The sequence below is a fragment of the Triturus cristatus genome, chromosome 7 (genome assembly GCF_964204655.1).
Source record: "Triturus cristatus chromosome 7, aTriCri1.1, whole genome shotgun sequence".
Lineage (NCBI taxonomy): Eukaryota > Metazoa > Chordata > Amphibia > Caudata > Salamandridae > Triturus > Triturus cristatus.
This window is the reverse complement of record NC_140590.1, coordinates 711,428,474-711,445,417: the sequence shown is the minus strand read 5'-3', so window position 1 is coordinate 711,445,417 and position 16,944 is coordinate 711,428,474.

Genomic DNA, 16,944 nt, shown 5'->3' with positions numbered 1-16,944 from the left:
CAAGGCCCACCCCGGAGACACAGCCAATTCCAACAGCAGGGGATACCAAGGGCGAGGCATCCAACCCGGAGCAATGAGAAGCACATAGGATCCCTCCCTCTTGATCTTCTGCAAGACCGCCGGAATCAGGGGAACAGGGGGAAAGGCATATAACAGACCCGTCGGCCAAGGGAACGACAGGGCATCCACCCTCCAGGCATCCCGGCAAGGCATAATCGTGCAATAGCAACGGCTCTTGTAATTGTCCTGGGAAGCAAATAGGTCGACAATCGGATATCCAAACATCCTCCGCAAACTCCTGAACATCACATGCGTCAGGGACAAAGACCCCATGGAAGGAAACACCCGGCTCAGACAATCCGCCACAGTGTTCTCCGCGCCAGGTAGGTAAATGGCAGATAGGGACTCCAGATGTACCTCTGCCCAACAACATATCCGACGGCTGAGGCAACTGAGGGATCGAACCTTGCACCCCCCTTGATGGTTCACATAAGACATCACAACCTGATTGTCTGTTCGGATCTGCACATGGTGACCCCGAACAAGATCCGAGAAATCCAACAGACCCAGAAGGACGGCCTTCAGCTCCTTGTAGTTGGAGGAACATGACAACACCGACTGAGGCCAAACCCCCTGAGTTGTCGAATCCCCCAGAGTAGCACCCCACCCCAGCAGGCTGGCATCGGTAGTGACCACGCGGGTGGGAACAATCAGAAAGGGGCGGCCCAGGACAGATGACCCTCGTCCAACCACCAACTCAGGACCACCCGAACATCTTCCGACATAGGAATCAAAACACTCATATCTAGGGAACAGGGGTCCCAATGCGACAAAACGTGGGACACCACCGGGTACATGTGGAGGCGAGCCCACGGCACCGTCAATAAAGACGCCGACATTAAACCCTGAACCCTCAACCAGAGGCTCACAGGATGAGAATGCCCCAACAACAGGGCACGAACTGCAGACACCAGGGACAGAATCCTGGGAGGGGGCAGGAAGACCATCCCCAACTGAGTCCTGAACAGAGCCCCAATGAAAGTCAGTTCCTGTGCAGGAACCAGGTAGGACTTCGGTACATTTACTAGGAACCCATGATGTTCCAGGACATGGCACACCCTCTGGACATGCAACTCCGCCTTAGGAAGAGAAGAAGCAGAAATTAAAATGTCGTCCAGATAAGGAAAAACATTAATGCCCTCCCCATGCAATTGTCCAATAAGAGGAGCCAGAACCTTAGTAAAGACCCTGGGAGCAGAGCAGAGTCCAAAGGGCAGTACCTGGAATTGGTAATGACGACCCAGCACGCAAAACCGGAGAAACTTCTGAGAGTCCGGATGAACAGGGATATGCAGATAAGCATCTCTTAAGTCTATTGATGCAAGGAAGTCGCCCTGAGAAATCAGAGGAAGGATCAACTGAAGGGAAACCATCTTGAACTTCTGGTGAGGGATGTAAGCATTCAACCACTTTAGGTCCATCACTGGCCGAAGATCCCCAGTGCGCTTTGACACCAGGAATAGGATAGAATACACACCCAACCCCAATTGATCGACGGGAACAGGAATCACCGCACCTTTGACCACCAGGGAATCGATGCCTTCCAAAAGCGCCAATCTCCTTACAGGGTCTCTGGGACAAGGAGTGGCCCTGAAACAGTCTGGGGGAGTATGGATAAATCCAACACGCAAGCCCTCTGAAACCACCTGCAGCACCCATTTGTCCGATACAGTCATTCTCCAAGACTCCAGGAAGAAACTGAGGCGACCCCCAACCGGACCCAAACCAGGAGCGATCCAGTCATGACTTTGGTGCAGGAGTGGAGGAGGAAGAAGAACCTGAGAACCGGGTTTTTCCAAAGGAAGGAGCACCCCGGCCACGCCCCCTCCCACGAAAGGGCTGACCAGCCCGACCCCTCCGAGAAGGGCCAAAAGCCCGCTGAGAACCAAAGGAACGGAAGTGACTCGCCCTCTCAGGGGCCAGGAGTTTACGGTCCTCCGCTGTTTTCTTAACCATGTCATCCAGAGGCGACCCAAAAAGTTTAACCCCAGAAAATGGAATCTTCATCAGGAGATTTTTCTGCGCAGCATCAGCCTTCCATGAACGAAGCCACAACTGGCGTCTTGCAGCCACCGAAGACCCAGCCGCCGAAGCCGCCGCTCCCAAAGAGTCAAAGGAGACATCTGAAAGCAACCGGACCTGTTGCTCCATCATAGCCAGGGTAGAAGAAACATCCTCCCCTGGTCCAACAATTCTGACAGAGACTGAAAATCCTTAAGCAAGGATTGTATAGTGTAAGAAGCATAGGCAGCAGCCCTGATAGAAAAATTTGCAGCCGCAAAAGTGCGCTTCACCGCACCATCCACTTTACGGTCAACCGGGTCAGCAGGAGAAGAATCTTCTGAAACCACAGTCCCATGAGACGCCATGCTGGCCAACAATGAATCAACCTTTACCGAGGAAGGGAATTTCACATCAAAATCCTGTAGCGGGTACCTCTTATTCAAAAATCGTGGAAAGGAACCCTTGTCCACATCCTTCCATTCATTCTCCAAGACCCTCAAGACTGAAGAGTGTAGAGGCAAAGAATCAGGTTCAGGACGTTGATATTGCGCAAATAGATCGTTCTCCAGAGGAACAACAGAAGCAGGAAATACCAAGTTCTCTCGAATGTGACCCAGCACCTCCTTCAGGTCGGCACCCTGCACAAAACGACCCCTGACATCAACCTCCTCCTCATTCTCAGAATCAGCAGCCGCAGCGCCATCAACCTTAGTCCGCTTTGCAGGAGGAACAGGCACCTGACCCTGCATAGCAGCAGCCACAGCAGAATTGATCATCTGCTGCAATACGTCCATAGAGGGGATCTGTATACCAGAACCAGAAGCCACCACCAAGGGATCAGGAGCATCAACATCCTTAGAACCACACTCCATCATAGTGAAACACAAGTGGACGAGTGAATTAAACACAGGCAACCAGGACAACACTCCCGGTATAAAAAGGCCCCGTGGTTGCTATGCAACCGAACAAGCCAGCCCCTGCCTGTCATCAAACAACATAAATGCCGGAAGATACATCGAGCGCATGCGTACAGACCTGCAATAGATCAACGCGTGATGTTCCAGTCAGCCGCATACCACAGAACTGCAGCAGAAATGAACGCGATCGGGAGCCTCCGGCCCCCACAGTAAGCAACTCGGCATAAATCAGCAGGTACGAATGCAAACGTGAGCCTCCGGCCCCCAGAGCAAACGCACCTGGCCGCGCTACGTCCGCTCAGCAGGACGCACGGTCGGGAAAGTAAACAAATACCCCCAAGCAGGTAGGAAGTACCCTCCATGTCGACAGAAGTAGCGGAACTCGAACTCCACAGTAAAGTGCCACGGCGCGCTCCCTTAACATACAGCACACAAAGCGCTCAGGGCTCGTATCACCCACAGGGTAACCTGAGCCCGGTCAGGAGCAGGCGCCGGTGAAACTCAAACACAAACGCCACTAAAGTCCGCTGAAGCAGGACCAGAGGCGGGAAGGCAGAAGAAGGGGGAAAAAAATATTCCAATACAACACATTACAATCAACTACTTCCCCCAAACTTAATACCCAAGGGCAAAACGGGTCTGCTCAAGCAGGACCCCAGCCCCACTCACCTGACCATCAGGTAACATAGCACTCGGAGAAGTGCAGAAAAAAAGAACAGATCGGGCTGGCTGGTTTGTATCCTTTTATGGGATTGGATGAAGCCACTGGGGGCCATATTGGAGGAGGGAGGGGAGACTAGAGCGCTGCTCTTTTATTTTACTTGGAGTTCTGTGTGGAGCAGGAGGCTCATATGTATTACTGTGGCGAGGAAGACTGGACGAGGAGGTAATGTATGACATTGTTCTGCATTCTGTCCATCAATTGTCCCTTTTACATTTGTCACTGTGAGTGGGACGGGTATGCCCAGACGTGGGTCCCGTGGTCTCCATGCCACTGGAATCAAGCTGTCCTGGCTGAAGAGGGGTGAAACCCAGAAACCGGTCAACGGATGCTTGTTTCCAGTCCAGGGAGAAACCTGGCTTGGCAGTTCGGTCTGGACTGTTCCCATGAGGCACAGGGTCAAGACTGATTTGCATATGGCTGGGTTCAAACTGGAACGGCATGGTGAGCAAAAAAACGATGGATTTAGCCCCAGATCTCTGTACTGGGGTGAATGTATGACATTGATCTGAATTCTGTCCATCAACTGTTGTTTTTGCATTCGGTTTTTTTGTTGTTGTTGCACATCACAGCGCATCAGCACGACCTATGTGCCAAAGTGTAAGTCAAAGATGGTAGGTTGGTAAATGCATGTCACCCTCATGGGCCAAAATGATGTGGATAATGACACCCTGCAAATGTAGACAATGAGTACTCAGATACCTACTGTAATAGGTCACATATGCCATGGACCACATGCAGTCTATGACATCAAAACATCATCGTATACCCACAACAAGATTTGCACATTAATGACAGTTGACTTATGACCAAGTTGTGAGACACCGAAAGCAACAGTGAAAAGAACGTAACATGCTTTATTCAGCATTACACAAATGTGAATACTTCCACAAAAACAATAAAGGCCAATGGCCAGTCCATTTGTTAGAGTCCTGGAGGGGGTCAGGGCTAATCACCCTCTATCACTTGCCTGTACTGCAACCACAAGGGGACACCTCCCCCTCGGAGGAGCATCTATGGGAGCATGCCAGGCAACGCAGGACAGGATTAGGGGGGACTGGTTTGGGTTTCAGGAGGGATGGGATCTGGAGATGTGTGTGTGTCCACTGCAGTGGAGTGGCCAGATTGAGGGGGGTCCACTGCAGTGGGAGGAAGAGACTGAAGGGGGATGTTGGAGGGGAATTGCTTGTGGGAGGGGGGGAGGGCTTGACCTTTTTGGGGATGGTGTAACGGTGTGTGGGGAAAACAGAGATGGGGTCTGAGTTGTGCACTTTGGAAGGGGGGCCTGGGACTGGGAGGAAGTGGATTTTGCAGGGGAAGTGTGGGTTGGTGGTGGGGTTTTGGATTTTGAATATCGGGGGGATGTACGGGTGGGGTGCTCTAGGTTCTTCCTCTTAGGGGCGGGCGTGTGGGCAGGTGTGTGGGTCTCATCTCTGGGTGGATGGGTTTCCTCTTCCTCTTGTGAGGATGGTCAGATGGCTCAGTGGGGAAGAGGCCAAGGTCACAGAGGAAGACCTGCTGGGAAGAGGGGGTTGCAGGACAATCAAGGGTAGGGGTTGTGGAGGCAGAGGTAGCTGTGGAATGCGGAGTGGCTGTGGATGCATGTTTGTCTTTTTTTGCCCTCTTCCCAGTGTGTGTGTGATGTCAGTCCCCGGAGTGTGCATGCGCGTGTGTTTTGACTTTTGTTTGGGGGTTTGTCAAAGTAGGTAAGTAAAATATATTTATAAAGTGATCGAATGCCGCAGCTTCTTGGCGCTCAGGAGGTGAGAGGGGAGCTGTTCAGTTCAGACGTGAACGTAGTTGGAATAGGATAGACTCCAGCCTCCTCATCTTGCTCTGCGAATTTTTAGGAATCTGAACGAGACCCATGTTAGTATAGCTGAGATTTCTAGTGGGAGAAGACCAGAGAAACAGTTTCTGCATATCCAGGTTGCCCCCTCTGTAAAATGCCTTGTGAACCAGACAGCGGGCCTTGAATTCAACTCGTTGTTGAGAAGGCAGCCAGTGTAGTAGCATAATACCAGAGGAAGTAGGATGACATTTAGGAATATGTAGTAGTAGTCGTGCAGCGGTGTTTTGTAATAATTGTAGTTTGGCCATCTGCGCCTTGTCAATGCCCAGGAATAGTGCATTGCAATAGTTTATTTTGGAGAGGATGAGAGCTACTATGACAGTTTTCCTCCTGTGGAATGAAAGGCAGGATCTTACATAAGATCTTCAATAAAAAGAAACAGCAGGATGTCAGGCGATTGATCTGGCCTGCGAAGATTAGCTGATTGTCGAGAATCACTCCTAGGTTTCTTCCCTTAGTTGTCAGGCACGGACACTCACCTGCCTCAGTTGGCCACCATGTTCGATTCCACAGGGTTGGGACCTACACGAACTCCATAACCTCCGTTTTATCGGTGTTAATTTTAAGAAAGTTTTGGTTCATCCAACTCATTTCAGTCAGGCAGTTATGGAAGCTGATGGCTGTAACCTCCGGTTTTTGTGATACGGATATGACAATCTGAGAGTCATCCACTTACGAGACCAGAGTGAAACCATGCTCTCTGATGAGTCTGGCCAGCTGGGTGACATAGATGTTGAATAGGGTAGGTGATAAAGCCGATCCCTGTGGTACCCCACTTGGAAGATGGAAAATGTCAGATTGAAGATTATCCCAGTGTACCCTCTGCCCTCTAAATGCTAGAAAGGAGGAGAGAAGGGTCAGAGCCGTCTCTTTAATCCCCACGGCCTCCAGCCGCCTCACTAACACCGCATGATTCACGGTGTCAAATGCTGCTGATAGGTCTAGTAAGATAAAGACGGCTCTGCCCCCCCCCCCCATCCATCTGTTTGCAAATCTCCTCTGTGGCTATTATCAGGGCAGACTCAGTAGAATGACGTGGTTGGAAGCCATGCTGCACCGCATGTGTCTGTTGCTGTGTGTGCACGTGCCTGTTTGAGTGTGCTTGGGTCAGGTAGGGTAGTGGGGACTGTGGATGGGGCAGAGGAAGGAAGGAGTGATGAGGGACTGCTGGGTGAGGGGCACTGCTGGCGTCAGTCAGGAGGCCAGGGCCTGATTAGATCTCTGTAGCGCAGACATGTCTGATGAGATGCCCTGCATGTATGACACCAATTGTGTCAAAAGATTGGTATGTGCATGTAGAACATTCAGCATGGATGTCTGCCCCACATGGATATGCTTCAGTAAATCCATGGTCTCCACACTCAGGGCAGCAGGGGAGACTGATGCAGGGGGTGTGGTGCCTGGCCCGACATGCTCCCTAACACGGGAGTGTCCACGGACACTGTGAATGGGAGCCGATGTGAGGGTGAAGATGTCGGTGGTGGTGGTGGGGCAGACTCCGAAGTTATGTGATCCAATCTGGGATCACCCCCCACCACAAGGGAGTCATCACTAAAGCTGGAGTGGTCTTCAGATGTTGTAGAAGTCTCCAACCTGCCCTCAGTGTGGCTCCCCTCACCCTCCGTGCCACTAGGTCCCTCCTCCGCCTCCACACTGTGAGGAAATATGAATTTTATGATCAGTTATGTCCCCTATCTTAGACCCCAACGGCTCCATGTACACGCTATAAGTACATGTATGTTCCCTCCAGTTCCAGCTATGAAGACGCAAATACATGTGCGTCCAACGTCAACATGCCCTCTTTCAGATCCGCCATGAATGGGTCGAATATTCCATTCCTAAGTATGATTGGCCACCGACTTTATATGGTTCACTTTTCTAGTTTTACAGTTCAGGCGAGTAGGCCCTGAATTCTGCCATCAAGCCTTTTCCTGCTTCTGCCTCTGAAATGCTCCAGCCTGGACCTGCATCCGTGTCCATGAACTTTGTCTTACTCCCTGCGCGGCTAGCGGTGCCTGACGCGGCCTGTTGCCTGCCAAAAACTGTATTCAGCCTTCAAGTTATCTGCTCCGCTCCACATCCAATGCATTCCTGTCTAGTAGTTTAGGTAAACATCCTTCCAGCTACCGAGCAAAGGGCCCGGCCTCGCTGTCTTTATGCAAGTAATTCATAGCCTCTGTTACTATGGAAGATTCCTGCCCCCTCGCATCGCATGTAGACACATAGACGCTTGTACACGCACTAACAGTCAGTATAGAATAGGATCTGTCCGAGAAGACCTTTCCTTCCAGATAATATAGTTCCTTAAACACAAGATATTAGATATGATTTAGGACTAGGTTGTCCTGACACCCCAGACTTCTGTCTCCACATGTAGGGCTAAATGTCAAGTTCCCTTCACCCTCTAGTTGCACGTCAATCACACGTCATGCGGCTGCGCGCGCATCTCTGCCAAATATTTCTGCTGACACTGCAGGATTCTCTTATGGATCCACCCACTTGTGACATCATTTTAAATGACGTTTCTAGTATACGCCTGTATTTACGCCTATTTTCATTACGTATGTGTATTCTTATCTGTATTATCAGCTGTTACGCCTCCTGCATCTGTCTTAATGCAATGCTTTTCATATATATATTGTTACTTGTCAATAATGTATTGCCTATCCCTTCCTGAACCTTCGTGGTGATGGAATATGATTGCCTGGTTCGAACCATAATTCCTTTGTAAGGAATAAAGTCCTTTTCAGAACCTCTAATACCACGGATTCTGCCTCTTATTTTGACTGAGTTATTCTTACTAGACTTTACCGCATAAAAAATAGTACAGGTAATTTAAATATTTACCACAACTGGACCCAGTTAGCCATCAGAGAATGTGAACTAAAAGATGTGTTTACATGCACATTTTACATCTCTCAAGCTGAAAGTAATGCAGCATCCACATGTATCTTCAAGCCACCAGTATGCACAGTCAAGGGATGATACACACGTCAACTGTTGTGTATGTGAGACACAAGACATACATTTGATGTTTGGCCAGGTTTCCACAGTGACCAACTGTGTCTTTCAAAGAATGGCACGTGTACTCACTGTCACAGAGTCTGACCCATGGATTCTCACATTAAAATGGGGAAAGTGTTGCCTGACAAACAAACATGTGATAGGCCAGTGTCTCAGATGGCCTGAGCTGGCATGCCTGTCCTTGGTCCATGGGATACATGTGATTACACTGAGCTGTATGTCTGGGACAAAACATTTGGCACAATGATCAAGATGAATTCTCTGAGACATCCACATTGGTATCTCCTGCTGCCCGGATTAATAGCATTGTTTATGCACCCATGTGTGCTCCAATTGCAACATACTGCACATATGTGTTTGTACCACACTGAGTACAGGTCATACATCAGTCAATGTGCTGACACATGTCAGCCAATTACATCCCTCATGATGGTCAACTCCATGCACCTGTTGTTTATTGTGCTGATCACATGAACATTAGACTACAGCCACTACACGGGACCTAAGTGACGCACATGTCACATATGGAAAGGGGCACACCTGGGCATCAACTGATCATGAGATATAGTTACCTTTTGAGGCAGAAGTGTTGTTTTGGCAGACTGACGAGCTGTGAAAGGGGCAGCAGGCTGAGGGAGTGCAATATGGATGTTAAACATAGTGGTGTGACATGGCACATAGTCACACCCTCCTTGTTGCTGACTGGCCTTTAACTGCCCATCCAGGGAAGGAAAGACCACCACCAGGATCTGTAGCATGTTCGGGGGTCAGGGTATAGCGTCTGCCCCTTTTGTGAGGAGGTGACAGCTTCAGCTGGACCTCTGCAATCTTCTGTGTCCAGCCATGGAGGTCCTGCCACCTCTTCTGACAGTGACGGGTATGGCGTTTGAAGACCCCCACAGATCAGACAGCCTGCACGATGGTCTGCCAGATCTTAGCCTTCTGATGTGAGTCAACCTGTAAGGATGACATGGTGACACACCATTACTCCACATGCTACATGTTTTTGAGTCACACACTTGTACACATAGCTCATAGTCAGAATGGCAAGGATGTCTAAGGGGTAGGCAAGTGGTATCATGGGCAGTTGTCCTGTGTGCATTTATCCCTCCAAACCATAAGAACAGTGCTTAGAAGTCTACCACAGCACACACACTTCTACAGCGCTGTATCTGGCCAGAACCCAAATCAACACACTGTAAAACTTACATGAACTCTGTGTGCATGCTTGCCCTTGAGAATCCCGATGCTAGTAGTGCATGGTTTTACACATGGCCAATGAAAAGGCAGTGTAATCACCACTCACCTGCTCCCCTGGTTTGCCGTACAAATGCCTGTGCTGTGGAAGGAGGCTGTCCAGTAGGGCCTGGTTCTCCTTCCTCGGTGAATGCGGGGGCCCTCTCCACAGTACGTGCCATGGTAGCTCCCAGTCGATGTAGAAACAGAAGCATAGAGATGGGGAGGTACATGAAATATACAGGTAGTGCAGGCAAATAAAGACTGTAGGGAACAGACAGACTTATATCTCTGCAGCAGAGGCGGACTCAGGTCCATTCGTCCAAAGCGATAGGTCCAAGTCGGTCGCCTTATCCGAATTGGTCCGATCCATAATATTGCTAGCATCGGACATGCCTACCGCGACGTTCAAAATATCTGCATTGGAACACAATTGAGTTTGATACATTGGTGATGGCAGGTTACTGATTCGGATTGCAAGCGATTCAGAGACGGAACGAAATGTGCGTCTGTCACCATTACAACAAACAGCCAATGGGTGCGTCTAGCTCGGTTTGGATTTGTCTCCCGCATCCTTTGAATACTCACCCGCGTTGTTCCCCATGATGACCAAGAGCAAATGGGTGTGTCCAGTTCAGTTCGGATGCGGCTCCCGCATTCGTTCAATACTCACCTGCACTGTTCACCATGATGACCAACAGCCAATGGGTGCATCCGGCTCAGTTGCGGCTCATGCGTCCATTGAATACTCACCCGGGTCGTTCACCATTACAGCCAATAGCCAAAGGATGTGACTGACATGGTTCGGATGTGGCTAACGCGTCCTCCACTAATCGGTCAGCAGGGCAGACGGTAGTGAAACTCTTTATGTTCTGCTGCATTACATGTGTGGGGTCAGTGATTAACATGACATGTAGGACATTAGACTTGATAGCTCATACTCCCATGAGGAGCCAAGTTTGAGCAGCACACCACACACTGTTTGTGAGGCACATCACAGGGCACAAGTCCTAAAAAAGGAAGTGGGGGGAGTAACCTAGTTAGGCAGTATGCAAGTAACATCACGGTGCGCGACATCATGGTGCGTGACATCATGGTGCGCGACATCATGGCACTCAACATCATGGGGCGCAACATCACGGCGCACAACATCACGGCGCATGACATCACACATGCCATCACAGGAATTGACATAATAGAAAGTGTCATCACAAGCCACAACTTTACAGGAAGTGGCATCACAAGAAGAGACATCATATCTAAAGCCCTCACATATATGTTTAGCAGGTCTATCATGTGTACGTTTGAGCACATTGCGAGGCTAGTAGCACTGTGAGCTATGGAAGATGATATGTGACTTCTACACCTTGCAGTCCCCCAGTTTTATGTAACACATCCTGTACATTCATTTACAAACGTATATAATTTATAGTACATGTAATATGCATGTATTTATGTAAAGCGCTCTGCCACTCTGCATTGGGATGAGTAGGGTTAGACAAGAAAAAATAGTGTTACTTAAATAATTTCAATGCCTCCTCAGGTGTAGTAAGCTCTATATCAATGCAATTTGCTTCGTGTAAATACTGGGAAAGACCAACACATCTGACATTCTTACAGTGATGCATATCTCCTAAAAAGGGACTGAACAAAGTGAAAAGCTGCCTCTCTTAAGTATGTGTGAAGTGCTAAGAAGGTGTGAGCCTTTGTTTCCCCTCCACTTCATTTCCAACAGATGTGAGGCTCCTGACTGCTCCCAGCCAAGAGACTCGAACAAAAGGTCTGATGACCCCTTAAATTCGGCCTTTGTCATGGGCCCAGTAGGAGTCTGAAATAAGAAAGCCCCATCCTTGCCTGCGCATTGTTGCTTGTTGAATATGGAAATCAGACAACGTGCAGACGCTGCTGAAAGTGTCCCAGTGTTTGGAAATTACACTGGGACGAGTTCAGCACATTATTCAGTGGGGCCCAAATTCTTGGCAGGGTGGACGGAGTACACCCTGTGAAAATAGTGGGTGAACACTGTCCACCTGCATGTACCCCAGACTCGTGAACTGGCCTATCACACACTTGAGAGCCCACTTCACAGATCACCCTCCTAGGCTTGGACACAATCCCAGGGGATCATTGGGTTAAGACATGTTGGGCCTGATTCACAGAACTAACTTAAGACAAAATCCTAAACTTACTACCATTTTCGTATTCACAGAAGGCACTTACTCATTTTGGTATTCACAGAAGACACTTACTCACTTCAGTATTCACAGAAGTTAGGAGTCTTAACTTTAGGACTCCTAAATGCCTTCTGTGAATACCGAAAGGCTTAAAATTAGGATTTTTCTCAGTTTAGGAGTCCTAAAGTTAGGACTCCTAACTTTACTACTACTAAACTAAGAAAAATCCTAATTTTAAGGCTTTCGGTATTCACAGAAGGCATTTAGGAGTCCTAAAGTTAGGAGTCCTCAGTTTACTACTACTAAATTGAGAAAAATCCTAATTTTAAGACTTTCGGTATTCAGAGAAGGCATTTAGGAGTCCTAAAGTTAGGAGTCCTAACTATACTACTACTAAACTGAGAAAAATCCTAATTTTAAGGCTTTCGGTATTCACAGAAGGCATTTAGGAGTCCTAAAGTTAGGAGTCCTAACTTTACTACTACTAAATTGAGAAAAATCCTAATTTTAAGACTTTCGGTATTCACAGAAGGCATTTAGGAGTCCTAAAGTTAGGAGTCCTTACTATACTACTACTAAACTGCGAAAAATCCTAATTTTAAGACTTTCGGTATTCACAGAAGGCATTTAGGAGTCCTAAAGTTAGGACTCCTAACTTCTGTGAATACCGAAATGAGTAAGTGCCTTCTGTGAATACCAAAATGAGTAAGTTCCTTCTGTGAATACCAAAATGGTAGTAAGTTTAGGATTTTGTCTTAAGTTAGTTCTGTGAATCGGGCCCGTTATGTCCACACATATTCACTGCTTTGTTGGACTGTGTGTCAGAATGTGCATTGTGGTAATTTAATTTTTGTAAATCTACTGTGTCTGAGTCTTGTACAATGCAGACACTTCATAATTTTGTTTGCATGATATTTAGCTACCACATCAGCTTGTGTTTGTCATGTGAGTTGAGCTGTGTCTGTGTGTTGTGTGTCACAGGCATATGTGGATGCTTGTCAAATAAACGCGTGCCTCACATTCTCAAGCTTCTGTGTATGTGATTGTACATGTTTGTCAGACATGACATCATGACAGTGTCCACCCTGTGACAGTGGTATGCGTGGTTCGCATGGTGACCCGCTGTCTGTACCATGTGTCCCACATAGCTGGCATTACATGATCCTGTTCTGTGTACCTTTCAACCATGTGATAGTTGTCACCAACCTATATCTTGGATAGTTTGTTTGGGGGTTGTTGAGTATGTGATGTTTGATCACATGGACAGTGTTGTAATTGGTGCCTAACTGTAGTAATGTAGTCCAGACAGGTTGAGGTATTTCAAGAGGATGTTAAGTATCCTGGAATAAGCCCCACCAGGAGCAGCCAGCAGGCAGCTCAGCCCCATCATAACTGTGGCTTATCTTCAATCAGCACCCAACATTCCGTAATACATCACAGTGCTGAAGCATTCCACTAGAAAGGCATTGAGTGGGTAAAGGCAGACATAGAAATATGCAATAGATAGAATACAACATACCTCCTTTTCTTCCACAACAGAAAACTAAACAAAGAAGTATAGGAACACCTGTCAAAGAAAGCGTACCAATCATTAACCTCTATCACACCCACTGGCCAGACAGATGTGACAGAAGCCAAAGCACAGCATGCAGAAAATACAGAAAAGAAATGATAGAATAAAATCAGACACATTCCTTCTCTGAGAACACAATACAATACAAACACACTCCTTAAGTTGACATAACATAGGCACTATTAGTCCATCATCAAACCAACACATAAAAGGAACAAAAGGAATAGTTAGACTGGGAGGATAGGTACTCTTCTTCCCTTCTCCAACGAAAACACAAAAAGAACAGGAAGATAGAAAGACTTAGAGAAAACCACCTAAAGGTACAAACACAAATAAGTACTCTTATTCCCTTCTTCATTAAACAACGAGAAAGAGAATAGAAAGATATAAAACAGAGAGGCAGAGGAACAAACAAAAGATCCTTCACACCGCCCTGTGAAACAGCATTAAAAAAAAATAGATTGAATATTATTGAACATTTGAAAGAGATATAACTCATACAGAGACAACCTCGTAAAGACTACACATTGAAAAAACGCGGCTCAATAGAAATTCCATTGAAACCTTGAGAGGGTTAAACCCCAAATCGACAACCTTGAAAACATTGAAAAACATTGAATAATTGAAAGGAAGCAACAACACATATTGACAACCTCAATCAAATTGAAAACCAATGAAATGTTGCCCTTTGAAAACAACTAGAATACATGCAAATTGATGAATCGATAGAGAAACACATTTCTTACCCAGAAATACTGGATGCATGCATATACATTGATAAACATTGAAATGTTGCCCTTTTAAAAACAACTAGAACACATGCAAATTGATAAATCGATAGAGATACACATTTCTTACCAAGAAATACCGGACGCATGCGTATACATTGATAATTGAGTAGATAAATTGATATGTGCAATTCCTACAGGAAATACTGCACGCATGTAAATGTCAAGTATGCAAACTATGCAAAGGTAACTTTCCATGCAACACACATTTCTCTGAGGCAGGTTGACTTGAGACTCCTAAGGTAACAATTCTGTGGAGAAAACCAGAAAAAATAGTCGAACCTTCGAGTCGTTGTGGCCTGTGAACACAACCAGTTATAAAACAAAAGGCTAAATGTGAGGTACCATAGGCAACTTGAACCTTCCGTATGTATAACACAGTGTGAGCAGGCTTAGAAACAACAAATGACTTGGCTGTCAACCATCGAACAATGCTGAAAGTTAAAAAGTACTTGCGAGTTCTTTCTTTGTCGAAGATGCACAGCAGAGAAACAAGCAAGGAAGACTTGAAAGAGATGGTCTCACCGCGGCATTCCTGTCTTGGAATAACTTTATCAAAACCGCTGAAGTTGAAAAAAAACACGTGGTTGGCAGATTGAATGTGAGGTACCATAAATGGAGAACACTGAACGAAAGAAACAGCATGCTCCGCCAATTCCAAGATGGTGGCACGCTGTCTGACGCCGTGCTGAGTGGCTCCATGCACGCTTGTGCGACTGAACGTTACCACAGCAATCCCCATCATCAATGCATCGTCGAAGAAGGTGCCGCGAGCTGTCAGCGCGTCCTCAAACAAACAGGTAGGCCACTGCGCGCTAACAAGAGCTCGTGCTACGTTTGTTTGGATGAGAATGTGACGGTTGAAAAAAAACCCAGAAATGAGGCCTAAACTTCTCTTAGTCTTAAAACACAATACAAACAATTTCATCTCACCTTGCCCACAGAGGCTCGAAATACTGTATGTCCTCACATCTGGCACTATAATGTTTGCTTGTACCGGTGAAAACACAGCATGGAGCTTACAGTTCTGATCCAGACGTACATAAGGATGACGTTTATTTAAATGGATGTATGTGACTGTGTACAACATCTGCGATGGCATTAACAGACTTCTTTCCCCTGAGTGAAAGCCAGTAAACCAACGCTGCTCTGCAAAATCCTCTCACCAGATTCCAATGGGACAATCCACGTAAAACTGTATGTACATTCTTATGCGTGACCCTATGGAAATCCCAATGTGTAGGGACGGTTGGAATAGTGCTTTCAGCGATTAGGCACACAGAAATAAAGTTAGAAAGTCTTTCTTTTGCGAAAATGTACATACGAGTCACACTGCGCAGCATCCTTGAAGTAAAAGAAAAACTGTAAATGAAGACTCTGTCCACGCAACATCAATGTAGAGTGTGAAAAGAGACTTGGCGTACTTGAGGTTCACTCTGCGCGGCATTTATAACGCATCTAGATGTAGTAGCCTCTTGAGATGAAGTACAGCACACTTGTCTGGGGCTATGTGAAGGATACCGGTGGGACTACACAGCGCTGTCTTTGTGCTTGTTCCCTATGTTTCATTTGATGCTGAATGTCTTTAAAAACAGCTTGAAGGCAGACCATCCATAGACCCACAAAGTTTTTGTGCATTGATTGAACATTCATTACTTGAGACAAGCTTGTGAAGTGGAATCTGGCACATCCACAGCAGTTTGAAAATACAGCGTAGATAGTGGAAATAAATCTCTGGTTTAACCTTTAACCTTGATATGCGCAGAATTTAACACACACAAGCAACCACCAGTTACCTTCTTTCTTGAGGTGCTGCTCTTGAAATTGAAATAGTGTAGATATTCCTTGAAGTTGAAGTTATTGAGAAAACACAGGAGTTGATGAAATTTTGAAGAAAAATCTGGCTTATGCAGGTTGGGCGACCGGTGTGATGGTCACTGGTGGGGCTCTGAAGCCAGAGTCTTTGCTTGATATTTGATGAGGTTTGAATCTCTTGTCTTCTTGAAACTTGACTTCTTTAGTTGCCTTCTTGAAACTTGAATTCCATTAGTTGCCAACGTAGGTAAGATCAACTCGTCGCCAAAAAGATGTAGTAATGTAGTCCAGACAGGTTGAGGTATTTCAAGAGGATTTATTGTAAGATGTTAAGTATCCTGGAATAAGCCCCACCAGGAGCAGCCAGCAGGCAGCTCAGCCCCATCATAACTGTGGCTTATCTTCAATCAGCACCCAACATTCCGTAATACATCACAGTGCTGAAGCATTCCACTAGAAAGGCATTGAGTGGGTAAAGGCAGACATAGAAATATGCAATAGATAGAATACAACACTAACCATACCTTCGTGACATATCTGGTGAAGGTCACATAGCTGTGCTCTGTATCTAGGCTCAACCTTTGGCCTCTAACTTCATTGTGTCTTGATTTAATGTTGTGTGTGTGTGTAATTGCACGTTTCTTTGTACATTGGAAAGTGACCTCAACTTTGTTTTCACGTGTAACATAGGTGCCACAGGAGACCGGCAGTCCACAGGCCCTTCCTGTCAGGCTCACCTGAGGTCTCCGCGGGGGCAGGAGGTAAGGGCCGGATGAGCAA